The sequence below is a fragment of the Canis lupus genome, chromosome 23 (assembly GCF_011100685.1).
Source record: "Canis lupus familiaris isolate Mischka breed German Shepherd chromosome 23, alternate assembly UU_Cfam_GSD_1.0, whole genome shotgun sequence".
Lineage (NCBI taxonomy): Eukaryota > Metazoa > Chordata > Mammalia > Carnivora > Canidae > Canis > Canis lupus.
In genome coordinates this window covers 15333826-15356555 of record NC_049244.1, presented here as the reverse complement: position 1 = coordinate 15356555, position 22730 = coordinate 15333826, and the positions used below count along the sequence as shown (strand labels likewise).

Sequence of the window (22730 nt, the reverse complement as noted above, 5' to 3'; positions counted from 1 at the left end):
TAAAGGGTAAAGCCAGAGGCCAGATCCCAAAAGATTGAGAAGCTAAGCTGAGAATGTGGCACCATAATTCGGAACAAAGTGGTGGAGGTTAAGGGGGGACTCACCCAGCCTGTCCATTGCATTCTGACATCATGCTGACTCCATGACGCACAGCCACACAACTCTTCCCTTGCTTCTTTCAGGGGATTCCATGGGGCTTGGGGAATGCCCTCAAAGTACAAGGCAGGCCTCTCTCCTTGAATAGAATTCATATACCAACTGCTAAGAGGCTATCTTCTTTATTTCATTTCATTTGCATTTTCTGTCTTGAGTTTGGGAGCCTGCTCAGTCCTGTTTAGTTCTTATGACCACTTTTCCTTTGACTTATAATAGTTCCACTATGTGTGGAAAGAGGTAGAGATGCTGTCAGGGAGGTAGAGGAGGTGATGACTCAGTCAGTTAATGCCCTCTCCCCATAAAACCCTGTCCTCTGCATTAATATTCTGGCAAGCACATGGTAAAAATAAAAATTAAAAATAAAATCTCTTTTTGAGATACTGGAGCCTCAGATTTCAGGGTTTTTTTTTTATTTTTTATTTTATTTTATTTTATTTTTTTATTTTTTATTTTTTTTTAGATTTCAGTTTTTAAACCTGGTATTGACCAGGACAGTCTTTGAGATTGTACTTAAGTCACTCAGCCTTTCTGAACTTTCTGTCTCTACTATGTAAAAGGAGGCAACAGGCTTATTTCATCCAGACCTTTCCTGTAAGTCCATGGGTTGTGCTTTCTCATGTCTATCTAGATCACCTCTGCACAGTATGCTGGGTAACTTTTAGGTGAGGCCACAGTTACCTGGTTGGGAAGGGGCAGAGGTTCTACAAAATGGGAGGGTTTTATAAATCGAATCCTCTGAAAGATTCAGAATGCCTGGTTTTATTTTAACTCTTAAAAATCAAACTCCTTGCATATAAACAGTCTCAGGGAATTTCATTAAAAAAAAAAAGTTCTCTCCAAAGGTGAAAGGAGCCATTCATTGTTTAATAAACTGGATAATCTTCCTTCTTAGAAACATTCTAAGGTGTATAAATGGAAGCATTTATGCTGTCACAGAGAAAAATTTGGAGATAGACCATGCATCACTTGAAGATGCTTAATTCCTGGAAATAATAATCAGGGAGAATTTTATTCACTTACAGAGAACTGTTTTAAAAAGAAACATTTACTACTAGGTTGATTTCTATGTTGTTAGCTACTTATTAGTAATGCCATGATTAGCTATTCAGGCAACTTGGAGTTATCAGAAATGCATTGGAGAAAGGATGTTGTTTTTACTTATGAATTACGAGTTTGAATAAGTGCAGTATTTTTTTAATGGGTAGCTACTAAGAGATACTGAAATGCCAGATTAAGATACCCTTTCACAGAAAGATGAGATAAATAGAATATGGCATATTGAAAAGAATAGATTTTGAAGTCAGAAAGGATAGAATATGGATCTTGTCTCGGTGCTCTTTATTTCCAAGATCTTGGGAAAGTCTTTGAGCTTTGTCTCCTGAGCTGCAGTACCAGGAAGTTTTGAGGTATAGATTGAGTTAGTATTTAAAAGACTTAGCCATCTCTGATACTAAAGGATCTATTCATGTCATGGGGAAGGAATCTGAATACAGAACTCCCTAGAGCTCTTCCTTCATTTACAACCTAAATAGCCTCCAAATAGTCCCTTTGCATTCAGTATTTTTTATTTTGTATCAAACGTTCCCCAAACTTTTATGATATAATTGCCCTTTTCATTGAGATATATGATCCTAAGAACTTCCTTAGGAATTGAAAATAATTATTTTTACATTATTATCTGGTGTATAATGAAATATAATAATGAGAGATTTTTACTGTTTCCCATTTAACAAATGATATATCCGTCATTTACCTCAAAGTTAAATTTTTAAGGAATGTATATGGAAAAAATATAAAAATAATAATAATTTGACCACAAGAAAATTTCAGATTACAGTGTGTTTTGTGTGGCTAAACTTTATAATTTTCGTAAGTTATTTCTAAGTGATAAGATAAGGTATGAATTTCAGATTATGAGCTTTCTCTACTTGTTACGTGTTGCTGATGTACATAGCTTTTTATCCCTTTTAAGTGAAGACCCAAATTGGAAATATGTCAACATGCATTTTTTTTCTTCTTACGTTTGTCTATGAAATGCTAGAGTCATCTTGATGTGTTATATAAGATGAACACAAGTTGTTATTTCAACATCAGTGTTCCATATGCTTCCTGCCTTTCAACTAGCATTCCATCGTGGATACAAATAATCAGTTACATGACTCAAAATGAAAGCAATTTATACATTTATGAAGGTCAAAGCCACCAAGCCAGCTAGAAGTGTTCAGCTTAGGGCTACAGCCACTGAAGCCTGTCACGTGTCTGTCCCTTCTGACTGCTATGCTTCTTTACTTAGTAACATTTAGTGGTTCTAAGTGTTTTCCTTTTAAAAAGAAAAGCTGCTTAATACATTGTTTTATTTTCATTTTATTGATTTTTAGAAATTAGACACTATAAAAGATTACAGTAGTGGCTATAATGACAAGAGTGCCCAGGAACACATGATTAAAAAGTGGAAAAATAATTAACAGTGATATCTTCAGGCACTATGTTAGAGTTTTATAGAATTTTCTACAGGATACTACCTCTGTGAAGAGTTCTTTTCTCTTTTCTATTGTCTTCATTTCCTTTTTTCTTACCTCCTTCCTTTTATGGGTCAACCAACATTTACTGTATCTGTACAGAGAGAAGCAGACATCATACAAATCACTGATACGAAGGATGCCTGGGTGGCTCAGCCGTTGTCTGCCTTCAGCCCAGGACATGATGCTGAAGTCCTGGGATCGAATCCTGCATTGGGCTCCCTGCATGGAGCCTGCTTTTCTCTCTGCCTGTGCCTCTGCCTCTCTCTCTGTGTCTCTCATGAATAAATAAATAAAATCTTTAAAACAAAACAAATCACTGATACAAGAAGTTAAAAGGTTTCTAATCTAGTGAAAATGTTTTCTATTTATTTGCTTTTATTTACTCAGAAATATCCCTTATTTACATAAACATATATGAATTCTAACAAAGCTATAATAACTTTGGATGACTTAAAAAGCAGTAATATTCTGGAACCATTATTATCTAATGAAAGTCTTACATGTCATAGACATGATCACGAAGTTCATTCTTTAACATTCAGATAGATCTGGTATATATAAGGAGTTCACTTTATGAATAGAAAATCTTAGTCTTGGTATTCTTGACTACAATTCTCTTGAACTACCTAGTTTAGATCAAGTCAGTTGCCATGCCAATAATTTTCTCACATGTGAAAGAAACAATGGCCATACTCCAGCTAGTGGTTTTCCATCTTAGAAAATATGTCATGTAAGGAAACCCCACTATTTGCAAAAGATTTGTAGATAGCTCCTTGGAGTTAATTTCTGTGAGCATTAGAAGGTACTTAAATGCCAAACCACAGATAGGGTTTATAAATGATTGCCATAAGCTCTTTAGCTACAGTAGCACCCCTTTGCCATTAAATGAATAGGGTAGAGAATTCATGGGGATGCTTAGAACTCTGGAGCAGCCCATTGTTTGAAGATTATGCTTTTGACGCTTCTTGCTAGAAGTCATTTATTTGCCTAATGGGTGTTCATTGAGAGCACACAACGTGCCAAGAGCTGGACTTGGCATCACCATGGAGAACATCAAATTCTAGTCTCATCCTTTAGAACTGAGCAGAAGACGGTGTTTGTAATGTTAACAGCAATTTGAGAAAGAAGGAGGCTCAGATAGAATGAGAATGTCCCTTGTAAAATCTCCATTTGTGAGGCTGCTGCCTTAATATCAAACATCTTACACACATCAGTGATTATCACTATGAGAGAAGTCTAGTTTATATCTAAATTATTTTTCCTAAATAAAAATAGAAATATACTTAATCTCATACAAAGTTGATTTTTGTAACAGGAGCACATAACATGATAGAATTTATAGTAGCTGCAGAATTATCTATTATTATCATAGTAAAAAGAAACAACAACACAGAACCTAAATCAGAAACCAAAGCTGTACACAAACTCATATTTTTCCTTTAATCTTTTGAATTTTGGGACAAAGCAGTGTTGATAATTTTCAACTTGTGACTAGGTAAGTGGAAGTTGGAAAATGCTGAGATTTGAGTCTCCTATATGACTTACAATATCCTGATCTTTACATGACCTAATCACTTCTTGGCCTCTTGGTTAAGATCAAGTGTAGTATCTGATCTCTACATGACCTAAAATGCATGTTTAGCTCCAGTATACCATGTAAAATTAGCAATAGAAAGAAACAAAAGTCATAGGCCATATGTAACATATCTGTTGTATTCTTGGCTCCTTTCTTCCTCCCTTCTGTTCTGAAATGTGTGCCTTGTCTTAGGTGGAGGAGTTCTAGCTGAAATTTTAAAAATCACCTATTTAATATCTCTTAATATCATTCACACACCCCCCCTTATTTTAAAAAAATCATTTCCCCCCATGACTTGCACTTAAGTCTAGCAATAATTTCAGGTGTAAAATAAGCTCTTTCGGGCATTATGCAATTGCAGGCATTTTTGGAAAATAATAGTGAAGCCAGTAAGATAGTGCAACTAGGGGATCCCTGGGTGACTCAGCGGTTTAGTGCCGCTTTCAGCCCGGGGCATGATCCTGGAGACCCAGGATTGATTCCCACATCGGGCTCCGTGCATGGAGCCTGCTTCTCCTTCTGCCTGTGTCTCTGCCTCTCTCTCTCTCTCTCTCTGTGTCTCTCATGAATAAATAAATAAAATCTTAAAAAAAAAAAAAAAAGCACAACCAGCCATATATTACCGTTGTTCAAACAGGGTTCTGAAATGGGGTCTGTTTCCTTGGATTTGTCCACTCTGTGTGGAAATAAATTCACTGCAAGATAGATCACTATATTTCACAATTTAGTTTTTAAATTTTTATTTTTTTAAATTTATTTTTTACTTTTTGTTTTTCTATTTTTAAATTTTTGTTTTTATTTTTAACTCTGGACTTCATTAAGAGGACAAAAATAGGGATGCCTGGGTAGCTCGGAGTTGAGCATCTATCTAAGGCTCAGGTCCTTATCCCGGGGTCCTGGGATCAAGTTTCCACATCAGCCTCCCCACAGGGAGCCTGTTTCTCCCTCTACCTATATCTCTGCCTCTCTCTGTGTCTCTCATGAATAAATAAGTAAAATCAAAAAAAGGGGGGGGGGCAAGAAAACTCGTTGGAGTGGGAATAACAGATTTTGCTATGTGGTGTACTTAAATGCACTTCTGAAAAGTAAGTCATGAACACTGATTTCAACCTTTCCTTTTCCTTCTCTTTTCTTTTTTTTTTTTTTAACCTTTCCTTTTCCTCAGCAGGGACCCAGGTGTGACCATCTGTCCCTGTAGCAGAGCATTTTGGTCTCGTCTAGATTCTTCTTTCCTTCTTGAATTCCTTATTTGCCCCTTTTCATTTTTCAGCACTCTTGTGAGCTTCTCATAGTTAAGGCCTTTTAACTATTTATAGATGATGCATGGTTTTGACTGATACAGTTTACATTTGCTTCAAGGACCAGCTCTTTATACATAGTTGGTTCTTTTTCAAGACACGTGGCTTCCCTCTGTGGCTCACTTGCTAGATCACCTGGAATGGCCACGTCCTGGGCTCTGTGCAGAGATCTCTGCCTCTGTGTGCTGTATTTTTAGCCTCGGAACTTATCTCTCCTGTGTCACTGTAGTAGGTAGGATTGTTTGGACAGGAAGAGTCACTTCCTTGTTATGTTTGGCCAGCATTGTAGTGCTCCCTGCATTTCCCCACGTGCCTCTCATGACGCCCCCCACCCCTGCACTACAGTTTAATCACTTCCCTCACATGATCTTGCAGAGGTCAAGAGCTTTTCCCTCTCTTCATTCTTTTATTCTCTGCTTTTCCTCATTTCTCATTCCTTCCTTCTTTTCCTGTCCTAGTCTGCCTGCTTGCCGTGTTTCCATTATTTCCTCCTCCTTCTTTTTTTTTTAATCTCTGTTATTATTTTTCTTCTACTTTCATTCTTTTCTGTTATGAAAGCTGCATCCCAACTTATGAGAATTTATCCTACACATCTAGATCCTCTGCACACAGGTGAAAGGGTACGTGCCAATAATTATGAATTTAGCATTGCTTGTAATAGCAGCAATTTGTGAACAACTCAAATGTCTATTAGTAGAGACATGTTGAATAAACTATGGCATGTTCATATAATGGAATGTTATGCAGCTACAGACAATAATTGGGAAGCACTCTATGTATTATTTTGGAAATATCTCCAAGACATTTTGTTAGGTGGAAAAGAACAAAGTGCTGAACAATTTGTACTTTATAGTGTACTTTTCCCCCCAATTTGTGGGGGAAAAAAGTGGCGTGTGCATAGGGAGGGGATAAGAGTCTTTTTTTCTTTTTATTGTAACTAGTAAACACCAGTGTGTATAGGAAACACAGGAAGTTGCTCATGGGTTTCAGGGGATGAGTGGGCTGAGAAATAGTGAGAAGAGATTCATGGTCATAGCTCTTCATATATTAAATTTAAAAAAATGGTAATATATTATCTATTCAAAAAATTAAATAGGGGCAGCCCGGATGGCTCAGTGGTTTAGCACTGCCTTCGGCCCAGGGCATGATCCTGGAGATCCGGGATCGAGTGCCACGTCAGGCTCCCTGCATAGAGCCTGCTTCTCCCTCTGCCTGTGTCTCTGCCTCTCTCTCTCTCTTCTCTCTCTCTGTGTGTGTTTCTCTTGTGGATAAATAAATAAAATCTTAAAAAAATAAATAAATACATATAATAATATCATCCTCAAAAGTCAAAGTAAGATTCAGATGGGGATGCCTGGATAGTTCAATGGTTGAGTGTCTGCCTTCAGCTGAGGGTATGATCTTGGGGTTCTGGGATCAAGTCCTGCATCGAGCTCCCTGTGAGAATCCTGCTTCTCCCTTTGCCTATGTCTCTGCCTCTGTCTCTATCTCTTAGACACATTGTGGAGAAGGGAGAGAATAATAATAAATGAAATCTTTAAAAAAAAGATTCAAGTGAAATAAAACTACTGATGTACTGAGTGTTAAAAAAAAGGACAAAGAATTGAAACAACTGAGTCCATTGGTCCAAACTCATGGGTATTCTCATAGATTATTTGTTTATGGTTTACACCATGTAAAATTATCATTTTCATGAACAACAACAATAAAAAACCCCAAATATTGTCAATTTCATATATCTTAATAGAATGTTTACCTTAATTAAGGCATCAAAATTCCATTACCAGTTTGCCTGAGCTATTATGCCTTTAATGTATTATTACATTTGTCTTCTGTGCTGTTGAAACCCTTGGAGTCTGCTTTCATTCATTTACCTAGGCCACCTGGGTGGTACCATGAGGTGTGACAATTCTATTCTTGAATTACCTTTCCATCCAAGCTTTATTAACTTTGCACGTAGCTGTGGATTAAGCCTTCATAATTTACTACTGGGATTATAATATTCTTCTGAGAAGTCACTCTGAGTTCTAGGCTTTCCTTTTGGGTCTAACATCCTCATTGACACCAGATTTATCTTTCTACAAGGCAGTTTGGATCACGTTACTCCTGAGTGAATTCATCCTGTATTAGCCAGCATTCTCCAGAGAAGCAGAACCAATTAGCACCAAAGAACTGTTATTCATCACTTTGGAGTGCTTTTTAGAGGATGAGAGAACACAATATCAGTCCTTGCATCTTAGTTGTTGGGTGTTTTCCTTCTTCTTTTATCAATAAATGATTATTCATGACCAAAGAAAAGAAGAAAATGGCATCATTTAGCAGTGCGCTAACTTAGTGGGACCTACTCTGCTTTAGTCTATTATAACATCAGTACGTATTGCTAATGGCCCCATACAGTGCAATGCCCTTCAACTCTTTGCAAAGAGTGCACCCCATTCAAATGATGTAGCACATTTGGATGGTTTAGTCATACTATAAAATCTTGGGCTGTTGTCCATTAGATTTAGAAAATGAGCAAATTTCCCATTGAAGCCAGGAGTATGTGACAGTGCGCATAACTGAAGGTTGAAATGAAAAGTCTTTAAAAATGATGAAGTGGTAATTATTTTATTAGATGTGCTAGATCTCCGTTTATCACAGATGTATATAAACTGAAACGAAAATTTAAAGCTTATAAAGTTAAACGACAACAAAAATATATTTAGTATTATACAATTCCTTTTAAATTCCACTGTTCCCAGCACTCAATTCTTCATGCCAGAATTAGTGTTGATCTGTTATTTTCCATAGATCCCCACACAATAGTTAATGACTTAAGAACTCTGGAAAATGTCCTTATTTCCCCAAACCTCTAGGTAAGTTTGTTGGCAGCTAATGCTCCATGGTCTAAAAAGTATTCTCTCCCTTCTCCACAATGTTAGCTTCTGTTTGTCTTTCTTATCTCAATTTAGCCTTCCTTTCTTCATACTAGCCTTCCCTGACCTCCTTGGCTGGATCAGATCCTCCTTTGTAGGTGCTTAGAGCACTGCTTCCTTGTCACAATTTCAAGTTCACATTTCTTTACATGATAATTTGATTCTTCTTCATTCCTCACTAATACAAAAGCCCCATCAAGCTGAGGATAGTTTTCAACTTACTACTGAATCATCAGTTCCCAATACAGTGTTTTGCATATAAAAGATACTGAATAAATGCGTTTTTAAAAATGCAAGACCTTTCAGATCCTGAAATACTCATTTTCAGCTAGAGTTTAGCATTCTAGATATCTTTTTTTTTTTTAATTTTTTATTTACTTATGACAGTCACACACAGAGAGAGAGAGAGAGGCAGAGACACAGGCAGAGGGAGAAGCAGGCTCCATGCACCGGGAGCCTGATGTGGGATCCGATCCCGGGTCTCCAGGATTGCGCCCTGGGCCAAAGGCAGGCGCCAAACCGCTGCGCCACCCAGGGATCCCGCATTCTAGATATCTTTATTAAATGTATAGTAGGTCATGATTTTATCAATTTTCTAAAATTCAAACAAATATTATTATATTATTCTGAAAAGCAAATTATTCACTGCCAGTATATAGGTAACATAGGTGTTTTTGGTTTCTAATTCCACAACATATTATGTATTTTCCATTTATAGTTCAATTAAAATTTCTCTAGGTTTTTGAAGAGAACTCTTTCTGGTTTCAGGACATAGCCATAAATAACCACTCTTCATGAACCGTATACAAGTGTAAGCATATGGGCTTTAAAATGTATATACAATTCTCTAGAGCTCCTAGTATAATTAAAATTTGGAAGGGCAGGTGGTTAAGAGGTCCCAGTAATTTACAATGTTTCTCTAATATCAGAATGTAAAATTTAAAAATCACAGCAGATTCTATAGTCAGTGTGTGTCCAATGTATATACAGTGAAAGCCACAGAACTAGCTCCCCACCAAGAATATTTATGAAAAGACTTAGAATCAAACAAAAAGGGGGGAAAAGAAAAAAAGAAACCAAAAGAAATAATGTATTAAGGGTTGATTCACTGAATAGTATTGTAGAAAACTGGACAAGGTTTAGAGAAGATTCTTATCCTCTGCCATATCTTTGTCCAAAGGCCACTGCATAGTATTGCCTAGGCAGATTTATCATTGTCTCAATTCACTAATTCCAAGAAAATTAAGTGTTTCAGTGTGCCATTCCTTGAGCAGGCATCATGCCTAATTAATCACAGGCCCAGCATCTGATTGATGAACTGGTCCTCTGCTATATCATGGAAATTTTAAAATTTTATTCCTGACGTAAAGAAACCATGATTGGACCTGGAAAATTTGAACCCCTTGTCATATTCACAGGATACTTGAAAAACGCATTCATTCCTCCAACTTCTAGAAATATTCACCTTTGCAAGTATTCTAATTTTTGTGAAATTCATATTATCCTTGATGACATCTCTAGACACTATCATCGGAATGGACTAGGCATTCAGAGATCAATGTCTCCATGCCATAGACATCAAGCAGTATTTGAACAAAACATGGACTTAACACTTACAGCTGTTGCTTATTTGGGCCCCAAATACCTGACATTCAAGTATACTGCTATGTGGTATTTTGGTCTCTATTTCTCCACTGTAAAAATCTGCCTTCCTGGATTCTCATTGTCCTGTTTTCAGAGTGGGCGTCTGTTTATAGGTGCCAGTATGGTTTATAATTCCAGTTATGTTTGTCACTCAATAGCTTCTGCATTCAACCACCCCTGTACTGAATACACTTTGGAATAAGTAATGCTTAATAAGTAATATTTTAAACTAAACCGCTTTATCTAATTTATGAAATCATTTGGGCTGGAAGAGACCTACAGTGAAACACATAGTGCATCCCCTTTTCTAGAATAGTGGGATAGATTTTTATTGTCTATAAAATCCATTCTGGGTGGGTATCTATTCTCAGCCTTCATTATCTCCAGTGATAGCAATTCCACAGCCTCCCTTGGCAGCCTTCCCTATTGCTGAACTAGCCTTGCTTATTAATCCTATAATAATACCTTATGTTCTCTAAATATTGAAGCAGTGCCTAAGTTCCCCCTGCTAACTCATTCTTCGCTGCCCACCCTGTGAAATGCTTCTAGAGGAGGAATAATTATGTAAGCACACAGCACCAAATGATGTGTTGCGCAGCCTTGTCCTGAGGCATTCCGCAAGGGGCTTGTTAGGATGGACGTTGTCAGTCCATAGAAAATTAAGCTATTAAATCTGCAGCACCAGGGTGGTGATTGAATTGCTTGTGCCACTGGGATGAAATTGCTTTGCAGACATATGAATTTCACAGCCAGTAGTGTTCTTCCCTTCATACGTGCTCTAATTGTAGCATTCGACTAATGCACAGATTTGGGGGCTATCTTGGCATGTTTTTGCTAGTGTGGGGACAAGAGCATTGGCTGGACCTGTCCTAGGAGGGTGTGGTCCAGGAATTGACCCAGAAAAAAATGAGGTATGAGGATTAGACGAGGAGCATCCTCATCCATTTTTCATTAGTCTGGGCACTACCATCGTTGGCACTCTAACCTCCTTGACTTCCTTTCACCATTTCTGAGCTCCCATTACCCAGCCTTCGGATGCTTTGTGTGTGCTGGCAAGAACTTGGGACTTTCTTCAGAGGGTTGCCCTTGGGCTGGTGGAGTGCTGAGGTGCCTAAGAGTTCATGTCTTCTCTGGTGTATATGAAAGCCCAGCTCCTTTGCCTTCGGTTGGGACAAACTCTAACATGTAACTTGCAGTCTGTAGTTCCCCAGTGGGATCAAACTGAAGCTACTCTCTATAGCACTTCACTAGAAAAAGTACTCTTGCTTAGCTTTTTCCCCATTTCTGTTATGTTCTTCTTTCCCACTCCCACTCCCCCAACCGAAGTCCTTACCAATTTATTCTGGGAACACTTCTTTAATAGATTTTGCCCATCTTTATCTTGGACTTCGCTTGTAGGGAATCAAACTCGAGATACCAGTCCTTGTTCGGTGATCTACCTCAAATTTAGCAGGCAGAGTCCTCAGCCTTATGTGGTTAACTGACCTGATTTCCAAAGATGCTTTTCTCATGATAAACATCTGATCTGCCCTTGGAAATCACAACAGTTGTTCCAAGATTGAAAGGAGCTTTTCCATAATATTGCTTTCAGTCTTTTGAAATTACAGAGCTTACTTGGTAGTCAAACCCCGAATGGCTCCCCCTCCTTTTTTTTTTTTTTTTTTTTTTGGTGTTTTCCTCAAGTGCTACATCTCTCTTATGTTCCTTCTGAAAGCAGCTTGTTCATGAGCATCTGGCATATATTGCTTCTTGCCTCTAATTACAGAATTTGTCTCTCAAACTGAACTGTGAGTTCCTTGGGTGAATACTTGGTTATCAGAACCCCTGACAAGCAGCTTGAGTGGTGTCTTCTTCTCCAGAGCTCTCCAGTGGTTGCTCCCTTTCTTCTAACTGCTAAAAGGACTTACGTATATCTATGTTTGTAGTAAAGTACTTATGGTCAGTTCGCTTTGATTAACCACTTTTATTTTAGTTTATTCAACTCAGCTCTAGAACCATGGTCTGATTTATCTCTTTTAAGTTCAATAAAATTTTTTTATCTCCTACCAGTAAATATCAGAATAACCAAGGACCAATGGCAAGGTAGGAAGAGAATGTTACATTTGGGGACAAAACAAGAACTAGTCATGATCATCCTCTCAACTACCTTTGCTCTTTCCCTTGCATCTTTATCCAGAAATAGAACATGTGTTCTAGTCTACTTTGTTTGTGTGTCTTAAATACTTTAGGGATATTAACCAAGAAACATACTTTATTTGGGAAGTTAATATCTTTCCAAGAATGAAAGCTGACCTGAATGCAATGTCTAATTAGCTTAGGGACAGCAATGACAACTTGACTTGTCATGAATGTTCCAGAAGCTATGACTGAAATGAGAAGAGCACACTTGTTGCGGTGGTGTTGTCTTCTTCAGTTCTAAATGTTTTAAATGAATATCTAAAACAGCCAGTTATATACCCTCTTTGTATGTATGCCCTGCACATAATTGGTGCTCCATATATGTTTTTTCCAATTAATACTGAATAAATAAAACAAAGATGAGATGAATCTGATACCCTATTTCTTAGGAGTACAAAAATCTATTTTCCAAATACATAATTGATAATACTGAAAAATAAATAAGGACGTTGTATTTATGTTGCATGTTCCTGCAATCATTAGCAGGCTGACTTTGAAATGAGAATTCAAAGTATAATTAAATAATGACATTGTTCTAGGATGACTTCATACCCTTGTAGACTAGCATATGATTTTGTTTGTTATTATTTTCTCAACTATTCTCTAAAATATAGAAAATTTTCAGTAACAAGAAATAAATATTGAAACATTTTAGTAACTGGAGAACCTAACCTTTTACTCAATGACTGTGTACTCTTTGTTTTGTTTTTTCCTATTGGTTTTTATCCTCTTAAATTAGTATATGTGAGGGTGCCTGAGTGGCTCAGTTGGTTAAGAGTCCAGCTCTTGATTTCAGGTCAAGCCACGGTCTCAGGGTTGTGAGATGGGGGTGAGCCCCATGTTGGGCTCCACTTTCAGTTCAGAATCTGCTTAAGATTTTCTCTCTTCCTCTCCCTCTGCCCCTCCCCCCACACACGCATGAGTGCATGTGTGCGTGCGCAGTCTATCAAAATAAAATCTTTGAAAAATTATATATGTATGAGGATATAATCTATGTGTATAGTAATATTTGCACGTACTACTTTTGTATCCAAGAAAAAAGAAGGAAAACAGTCTTGGTAAACGCCAAAACTGCTACTTAGTCTATCTTTAAATCAGTTGTCTGTGCCTATCATGGAATGACACTACCTGGTAGATTATTTCCTTTATTCTTGGGATTGAAGGTAAGGTAGTCAGTGGCTATTGGCATCCAGGACACTTTTAAGGTTTTCTGACCATTTAGGAAGCAGTGGCAATAGAATACAGCATCATCACATGTAACATTTAGCACAGGGTAAGTGACTTAAAGAAGTCATGGGGCTACATAGAAAATATACATAAAAATATTGTGCTTCATGCATTCATTCTTCTTTAACTCTAGACTGTACTGGAGAGAGAGCAATCAAACCAAACAAAACTACTTTCAATTTATTGGAAATCTTAACTCTTAAATTTGTAATGAAGCTACAGTTAAGGCAATTTTGCAATAGTTTGCTTTCTGTTGTCAGTTTCTCCTGTAAATGGTGTGAGTTTGTCTTGAAATATTCCACAAAGAGTGATGCAGGTGACCAAGTCATGTCTCCATCACATAGTTATCAAATAAGTACAGAGAGACAAAGTTGCCTTTGTTGTTTCAGTGTGACTAGGCTATGATTTTTGACATAACTGACAGCTTGTCAGAGGATCATGTGACAACTCTACTTAGTTTTTATTTATGTGAGGAAACTACCCCCAATCTAGTAGAGCAAGGAAATATGATAAAAGGGCAGTCAAGAGCTTAGTGCTTAATCAGATAGACCTGATTTGTATCTAGCCCCATGACCTTGAGCAAGTTGTATACTTCTGTGTCTTATTTTCCTCATCTGTGCAATGGGACTATATTAGGAGTTACTATGAAAATGAGAATAAGAACAATTAGGTCAAAAACGTGGAACATAGTACCAGACATCTAGCAAGTGGTCCTTCACAGTGTCCTTGTTAATGACAATAATACTAGAGTCCCAGTTGTTTCATATCCTTTTGTTTTTATTAACATGATTATGATCCAAGCTTTTCACAATTCCTGTTTGCAATGCAAATATAATTTAGTGGTTTTCATTCACTCCATGATTGAAAGTAATGATGTCTTCAAGCTCATGAGAAAATGAGGAGGCTAGTCTGCTTGGAATTACTTTCTATTTCTAATTTTGATGAAATATTTTCTTAAAGTCATCTTTTGCATTACTTAGCAGTTTGTTTCTACCCATCATACAAGAAAGTTTGTAAAGACGCTCCTGTCTCTATATTTTTAAGAAAGAAAAAGCAGTCTGTTTTTACATATACTTTAATAGTGGTTTGCTTTTGTTGTTGTTTTTGCAGCTGTGAGATAGCAGATAATAAATCAAAAACTAATATTTCCAACTATCTCAAAAAATAAAAGTCTGTGACAGACTAAATATGGGCTAAATGAGGCTTATGGATGATTTGTTCTAATTAGATATAAGGTAATGTTCCTGCAGTTGTGACTTTTATTAAAGTCAGAACATGTGGCTGTTCAAGCTTTCTCTGCATTGCCCTTTTAAAAAATCATTTGAAAATATTTTGGGTCTGCTGTCGCTGAGACAATATGGCTTGGCAGTATATTGGTAACTTAATAAGCTCACCACATTTGTCATGCAGAAACTGTTCTTTATATGCAAAGCTGTCAGACAGATTGAGTATATAATTCTTCTTCGCATGAAATAATATGATAAAACTCCAGTATCAAATTGAATGCTGTACTAGCGTTTGGAATCTTTCATGCATAGGTTGGAATTGTTTTACAATGGAAGTATTGTTTGATGACAAATACTCTTTTTGTAGCCATTCATCAGTTACGTTTTAGTAGCAAGCATTATCCTCCTGACTGCAGGTCTGCCTTTTTTGCTGTTAACAAACTGGAAAATAAATCTGCTTCTTAGTTATGTTTGACATTTTTTTAATGGTTAACTGCTACAATTAGACTGCTTGATCAGTGCTGTAGGTGCTTCCCACAAAAGCCTAACATATCTGATTTTGCCAGTTTTGTGATAGAGCAGACAATAGTTACCTCCTTCTTGGTTTTGATTTAATCTCCAGTGATAAATGTTAATACAGTATTTTAAGTCTCAGTTCACCACAGAGGAGGATCTCATGTGGTAGGTATCCATATAATGCATGTTGGCATGATCAGGGAAAGAATCTGTAGATATTGTGGACAGAGCCTCTGTAGCAAATTCTAGAAGGTCTGGCTTTTGCATGTTGTTCAGTGGTGGACATCCTCAAAAAACTGGCCACCCATGTCAGTTTCAAGAGGCTAAAAGGGAAAGAAATTGCTACAAATATGCACATAGCAAATGTGCTTAAAGCTGCTCTTTGCCAAGCAAGTTCCTGTTACAGAGTGGCCCAGTGCCAAGGCTCTTCCAAGCACTCCACTGCTACTTAATGTATTTGGTATGTGGGAGAAACTCGTAACTCTGGGACTGCCCATTCATTGTACAACGTCTGTCACGTCTGAAGTGTGAGCATTCCAAAGCCAAAGCCGTGCAGCCACCCAACTCAGCTCCACGGGGAGATGCATTTTCACGGGGAAGAGTTTAAATGGAGTAAAAAGAGACCAAAAAAGTACATTTGTGAACTATGTGAAGACCTCTCCCTCCTTCCCTTCTTCCCTTCTCTCCTTCCTCCTCCCTCTTTAGCCCTCCTCCCCCTCCCTCCACTCCTTCCTAACCTTCCTTCTCCCCTCTCTCATCCTCACCCCTTCTCTCCCTCCTCCTCTCTTCTCCCTACAGGCTCTCCTCTCCTTCCTCTCAACTCCTCCCTTCCTTCCTCCCGCCTCCTCCTGCCTCCTCTTTGATTTTGTTTTTTTTATTCTGCTTTATTTTTGAAGGGAGCTGTGTTCTAAATGTATTAAAAATTATTATAAAATATTCATGGAGGTTCTTAAGCCTGGGCTTGGATAACCTTGATTTTTCAGCTGACCAGGCTTTCTGGTTTTTCTTAACAAAGGAAAACCAGATCTTTTTGCATCCCATAACTTCATAGTGAAGCCTCCATCTGGTATGAATTCAGTGTCTTTAACAAATATGTGTTCTCTATTCAAAAATCATCTAAAAATAGTGCTCAAACAAGTAAGAAAAAATATTTTGACATTTTCTTCATGTTTTGTGTGGTAAGCACAGTTTGAAACAGGCTTTCTGTTAATTTTCTCAGGCTTAAGAGTCGATATACTTTTGTGGGCATGTATAACCTATTTTGCTCAAAGATGCTTTCTGATCCAAAATAAAATATAGCACTTATGTTTGTTAGCAAGGCATCACACTTACCAAAAGTCATCCTTCACATAAAACTGTAATGCAGGTATCAAAATGAAACAGAATATTGAGGTCTGCTGACATGCCAATACTGATTTTTCATATGTAGTTCTACATGAAGAAAGGCACAGCCAGCTTGTGAAGTTGTGTTCACAGCTTGAGGGCCCGACCATCCTGGATGGCAGGGATTTTAGTACTAGACTAGAGGACTGCCTTCTAGGAAGGCTGAGCCCTTCTAAGAAGCATAACCACTTCTATAATTTATTAATCAGCTACCATGTGTTGGGTATCATGGGAGTGACTTTATATGCATCTCCTCATGTAATTCTACAAGGAAGTTATTAGTCCCTCTATGAGGAGGAAACTGAAGCTCAGAAAGTTTAGCAAATTGCCAAAGGTAAACTCAGATGAACACTAACAGGCTGATAACTACTAATAAAGATATTCAAACCCAGGCTTGATGCTGTCTACTTTGCCTTTGGGTTGTTCAGTCTTAAGAGAAGAAAAAGTAGTATGATCATGATCCTTTTGGCCAAATCCAGATTTAAATAATTAGAAAGAAATTAAGATCAGATTCCATGTACCTTCTTCCTTTCCCTAGCCTTCTAACACTATTTGATGTGTTAAAGCATAGCTTTAGAAAATCTGAAACTGTGTTTTTGAAAGTGCGATCACTGTAATTTTATTGTGACATGCTTACAATTCTAAAATTGAGGGACATTTACAGAGATGTTTATAACTTAATGAAAACATTGTGATCACAGTATTAACTTCTAGCAATCCAGCATATCGTCCCAGAATTAGCTGATAAAAAAATGTGGGAAAGTTCTCCCAGTCAATCAAAACTGTTTTTCCTATTAGAGAAACGGCCACTGCATAGCTTGAGTGATCCACAGTCTTAGGAATATGCCAGGAAAATTATGTTGTATATTTTACTGTGTGTTCTGATGTTAGATGTAGCTGCACACAACCAAGGGCTGATGTAATGATGGAGTCACTTTATAAACCTAAAGCATAGATGCAAAGCAACTTCACAGTACTGCTCATCTCTACCAATGTTCAGTGTTTCCAGGATCATAGTTAAGGGACATATTTCGCAAGGTCAATCTTTTCTAAATTACATTTATGGTACAAAATAGTATCTGATCACTCTAGTTTTAGGAAAGAACTAACTATTTGAAAAACAAGTCCAATGACTACCTGGTAACCTAGGTTAGAATGGTACATGTGGAAGGGACTTAAGTCTTTTATTTTGGCCTCCCCATTTTTGAGATGAGAAAACAGAGTTCTTCCTCTATTCAATAATAGGCCCAAGATCTAAGGCCAGTTAAAGATGGAAGGAGCTGGGAACAAAACCTACCTCCCTTGGTCTGTGCTCTTACCTCTGCCTAGTGTTTGGCCTTTTTCAAGCTTTTTTGAACAAGCTTCACATCTGTTTTGTCTTTGATTTGCATTCCTTTATATGTGCCAGCTAAAATATGGAATATCAATCCAGCATCTTAAATATCGTAAATGAGTCTTAGGATGTATTTTATACCTCACCTGCAAATTATATAAAAGCAAGTAAAATGTTTCATACATTATGGATTGATGTCAACTGAGACACAAAAAAAGACTAATTGGCTTGCCATCAGCACAACCCTATGTCCTCAGTACACTATAGAATAGTTTCTCTCCTAGGAAGATTTAGAGTAGTGGTCCTTAGAGTGTGATGCCTGGACCAGTAGCTTCAGCATTATCTGGGAACTTGTTAGAAAAGCAAATTCTCAGACTCCTCCTTGGACCTACAGAATCAGAAACTCTGTGGGTGGGCCCTAGCAACTTGTGTTTTTGAAGCTCTCCAGTTAATTCTGATGCACACTAATATTTAAAAGTTGCTGGTCTATTTATGTAGATTATACTGGTCCAGTATACAGCCCCCGTGCCAGCTGGCTGCCCTGCCTGCCTTCCTTCCTTTCTTACTTCTTATTATATATGTACATGAGATTTTTGTTTTTGAATGGTTGATGCCTTTTAAATATATAATTATTAAATAACCACAATATCAACCATGAGTCAATACTCCCAGTGTAGTTCAAAGCCAACTTTGTCACCCCTCTGTGGATCAGTAGACCAGCATCATCAATTTTGATATGACTCTTGGGGGTGTTTTCCTTGCTAATTTCAAATGAGTTCCTCCCCTGTTTGTCCCTGCTACACTTACGACTAATTGGCATCTTTGTTGGCCAACCCCACTGAAAGGTCAGGCATTGCAGCCTGGGAGGCTCCTTGCCATCCTTTCCCTCTTGCTGTTCTTTCCTTGCCTATGATTCCTCCCAGGCAAGAGTGGGGAAAGGGATAGGTTAGTGGGGGAAGCCTGCTTTCTCTACACCCCCTGCCATAATTCTTCTGGAGATGAGTAGGGAGGCCTCGTTCCTCAAGCTCTAGACCTAAAATTCCTTTTCACCAACACTGAATTCACATCATTATCCTTGTCTGGCTGAGGAAAGACTAAGACAAATGACATTTGCAAATGGAAAAATCTTGGAGGCAAGGGCTTTGGAGTGTGCCTAATAAGAGATCACTTTTTCTCTCTGTCAGTATTTCCTGTGTGATGTGAGTGCCTGGAAGTGGCTGCAGGTCTTCACGGATACAAAATTTCTGATCTGAGTTTCTGATCTCTGGTTGTCCAAAAATGGCTGAAGAGCACTGTGTTGCAGTCATTAATCATGATTATTAAGCAATGGGAGAGGAGAGAGCTTCATGGCTGTTATTTAACTCCTAGCAGCCCTATGAAATAGATAGGCCTCAAGTAAACCTTATCTTTTCTTTTCTTTCTTTTCTTTTCTTTTCTTTCTTTTCTTTTCTTTTCTTTTCTTTTCTTTTTTTCTTTTCTTTTCTTTTCTTTCTTTTTCTTTTCTTTTCTTTTTTCTTTTCTTTTCTTTTCTTTTCTTTTCTTTCTTTTTTTTCTTTCTTTTCTTTCTTTCTTTCTTTTTTCTTTTCTTTTCTTTCCCTTTCTTTCTTTCTTTTTTTTTAGAACAGGATAATGTTGTCAGAAAAGTCACATCTTTCTAGTGGAGGGCAGGGAGGCGGTGGTATTAAATAAACTGTTGTCTCCCAACTGCAGTTCTAAGAATTTGAGCAAGAGCCTCTATCTAAAATCAGAGATGTTCTTGACAAATCAGAGATGCCAGAAATTCCTTTTACAGAGAGGAGGGAAAATGAACACATTAGAGGAAGGCCTGAAGTAGAAATGCCTTGAGAAGAGATGAAGTGTTGACTTAGAATCACAAAATAATACAGAGCTCTGATTTCAGATGATGTTCTGGGGGAGGTGGGGGAGCATATTTTGTTGCTTGCAAGAGAAAAATAAGTACCTAAGAAGATGACCACCAAGGCAAGAAATGGTGCAAGAAGATGAGATAGAGCTGGACATAAACATTATCTTGCATTTTTGCTGAGGACAGGTCTACTGACTGACTGCTTCTGTCAGAGCAACAGTCTCCAAGCGATAGGCTCAATCCTCAGAGAGATGTCAACCACATGTAGGGACAAATGTCATGGAATTTGTCTGTCTTCCCCCAGGACTGGTTACATATTTGAAGAGTGGGGTACAAAATGATAATGTGAGGCCTCTTATTCAAAAATTGCTAAGAATTTCTAGATGGCAGAAGCAGAAAATGAAACCAAAGGTGGTGTCATTCTAGCTAAGGAGCCTAATGCACAAGCCTCAAGCCCATGAAGACTGTCTTCCCCTCACTAATTTTTCCAAAATATTTTCCCCTTTTTGACTGCTCTGCATCACCACTGGGGTGCTATCCCCCCATGACAGAATGAGATTTGTTAAGTCTTTTTTCACCATCGTGTATTAAAATGCTCTCTTGACTTAAAGGGCAATTTTGAGAATGGAGGGAATACCTTCTTTCATGGCCAGATCAATTGGAAGTTGAATGTGTCTCAAAATCTGCCTCTTCTTCATATTCTTTAGAGTGTTAACTCCAAGTCTGTACTAGTGAGATTTGGCAAAATGCCAATTCTTTCCTTCTGTTCAAAAGTCAAATGTCCTTAAAAGAGAAGAATACCTTTTGCCCAAATCCATCATATCCAACACAAAGCTGCTCTTGTCACGTCTCCTAAAACTAAGTCTGTGTTTTAGATGTCAAGTATCTCCATTTCCTCTATGTGCTTTGTTTTGTTTTGTTTGTTTACCAAGATAATTGTATCTGTGTTTTAGCAGCATAACAGAAATAATAGCAAATAAAGTATATTTTGTGTTTTTTATCATCTCTTACTATATATATCTTTTTAAGAAATAGAATAAGATGAATCCTTTTTGAATAGATTAAAAACTATCTTTATTTGATGCTTTCTAATCATATTTTTAATTTAATCATATTCTTCTATGTCTTAGTTTGCCACCTGTGAGGTATCATTGTCTTAAATGCCATGCTACCCTTGTAGAGAATGGAAAGAGCTAACCACTGGCAATAATCCTTTTGGCTCATTAGAGGGAAACAAACAAACAAACAAACAGTGCTTTCATACATAGGCATGTATACAGTAAGTGGTAAAATATTTCATTATGATATATGTAAGTTTATAACTAGGAAGTTCATAAAAGTGACGTTAAGAAATACTAAAGAATCAATCAAAATGTTTCATATGTTCTCTCATTCATTTTCAACTAGTTCTTTGAAGTATATATTATTACCCTTTGTATTTAGAAAGAGATTTCGAGGAAATTAAGTCATGTTGCCCACTTTTACTCATTAGAGTGTTTTTGAGTGCAGGTCTATATTAATTGTAAAATCCATACTCTTTTCCATACGCCGACAGTCTCAAGTAAAACATTTTTACCTTTCTAAGTATTTCTATTCTATTATCCGTCTCTAGCCCCACTCATTTATATTAAGTAAGCCATGTAACAAACACCCAGTTTGGCCAAGTTCAGGGAAGTGAGATGATTTGCCTGAGCTTGCTCTGCTCTTCAGGAATCCATCAGAGACTAGAATGTTGCACAATGACCCCTGCTCTGTTATGGCCCTAGACCATGCCAGCTCTCCTTGGCTTCCCATTTTGTTACTCTCTTTAACTAAGTAGCAGAATATATTCATCTTAAGTAGTTTATAATTCTGTACGGATCTCTGCCTATTTAATGTATATAGAATTATTGTTTTCCAGCTCCTACCACCTAAAATAATTATTACCCTCAAACAAGGAAGTAAACTACAGCTATTTTCATTCTGGGAATGAAGAATTTAGCTCATCATTTTAGGGACCATGTTAAACACTGCTAATTGGATTTCATTTAATTGGATTAAAAGCAAAGAGGTGTTTTTTTTTTTTTTTTTTTTCCCCTCTTGGTCTATGTAACTTCATCCTTCTTGTTAAATCTTCATAAAACATCATGCGTTTGGTAAAATAGCATTTTGGGGATTATAATTGGGGTAGCTGGTGACCCTCAAGACATCTGAAAGTAATAACAATTTCTGGTGTGATAGGAAAATGCATTTTCATGGTAATAATTGAGAAGAGACTGTACTGAATTCTGAGTCATTTCCAAGAATGGAGGCTTCGAATGTGAACAGAAAGTAGATACTTGTTTCTTTGCCACAGACTTAATCGCTTATTCGTGGGGATTTGAAACTTAGTTCTATCACTCGTAGGTATAGTGAGAAGCTGACCATTATAAAATCAACTTTGTAAGCCATTACCAATGGATGGAAAGTGGTGAATCTTTTATTGGTGGGAGTTAGTATGTTTTTAGATGATTAATTTTGGGATTTGGAATATGTAAAAAAAAAAATCCTTGTGCTCTACCCATTGTTGTATGCTAATCTGTGATCTTGTGTCATTTCTATTTGAAAGTTAGGAATCACTGGGGGAAAAACAAGGTCTTTTAAAGTATATCTTCAAAGATCACAGTAAGATAATTGGCTAACTTAAGGTTTATGTAACAAAAACAATGTATTGATTAGCTGTATGCCTGGGATATTATCAAGTGTGTGAGTAATTTATTTCCATAGTTGTCTAAGATATGATAGTCTTGAACCTTATGTCTTACTCCTATTTTGACAAGTTGCATAGGTAAGTACATGTTAAAATTTACAAATTGTGATTTAATCAGGGAGTTTTCACACATTGTAGAAATAATTTGTGCTTTTGAGGAAGAG

The 22730-nt window shown here is 37.2% G+C and overlaps 1 protein-coding gene and 1 pseudogene across 19 annotated transcripts in view; both read left to right on the top strand.

The window, feature by feature from the left end:
- Positions 1–22730, top strand: part of RBMS3 (RNA binding motif single stranded interacting protein 3) — a 1328331-nt gene that overhangs the window by 677557 nt on the left and 628044 nt on the right. The gene's annotated exons all lie outside the window — the stretch shown is intronic.
- LOC119865465 lies at positions 4249–4336 on the top strand (annotated as a pseudogene).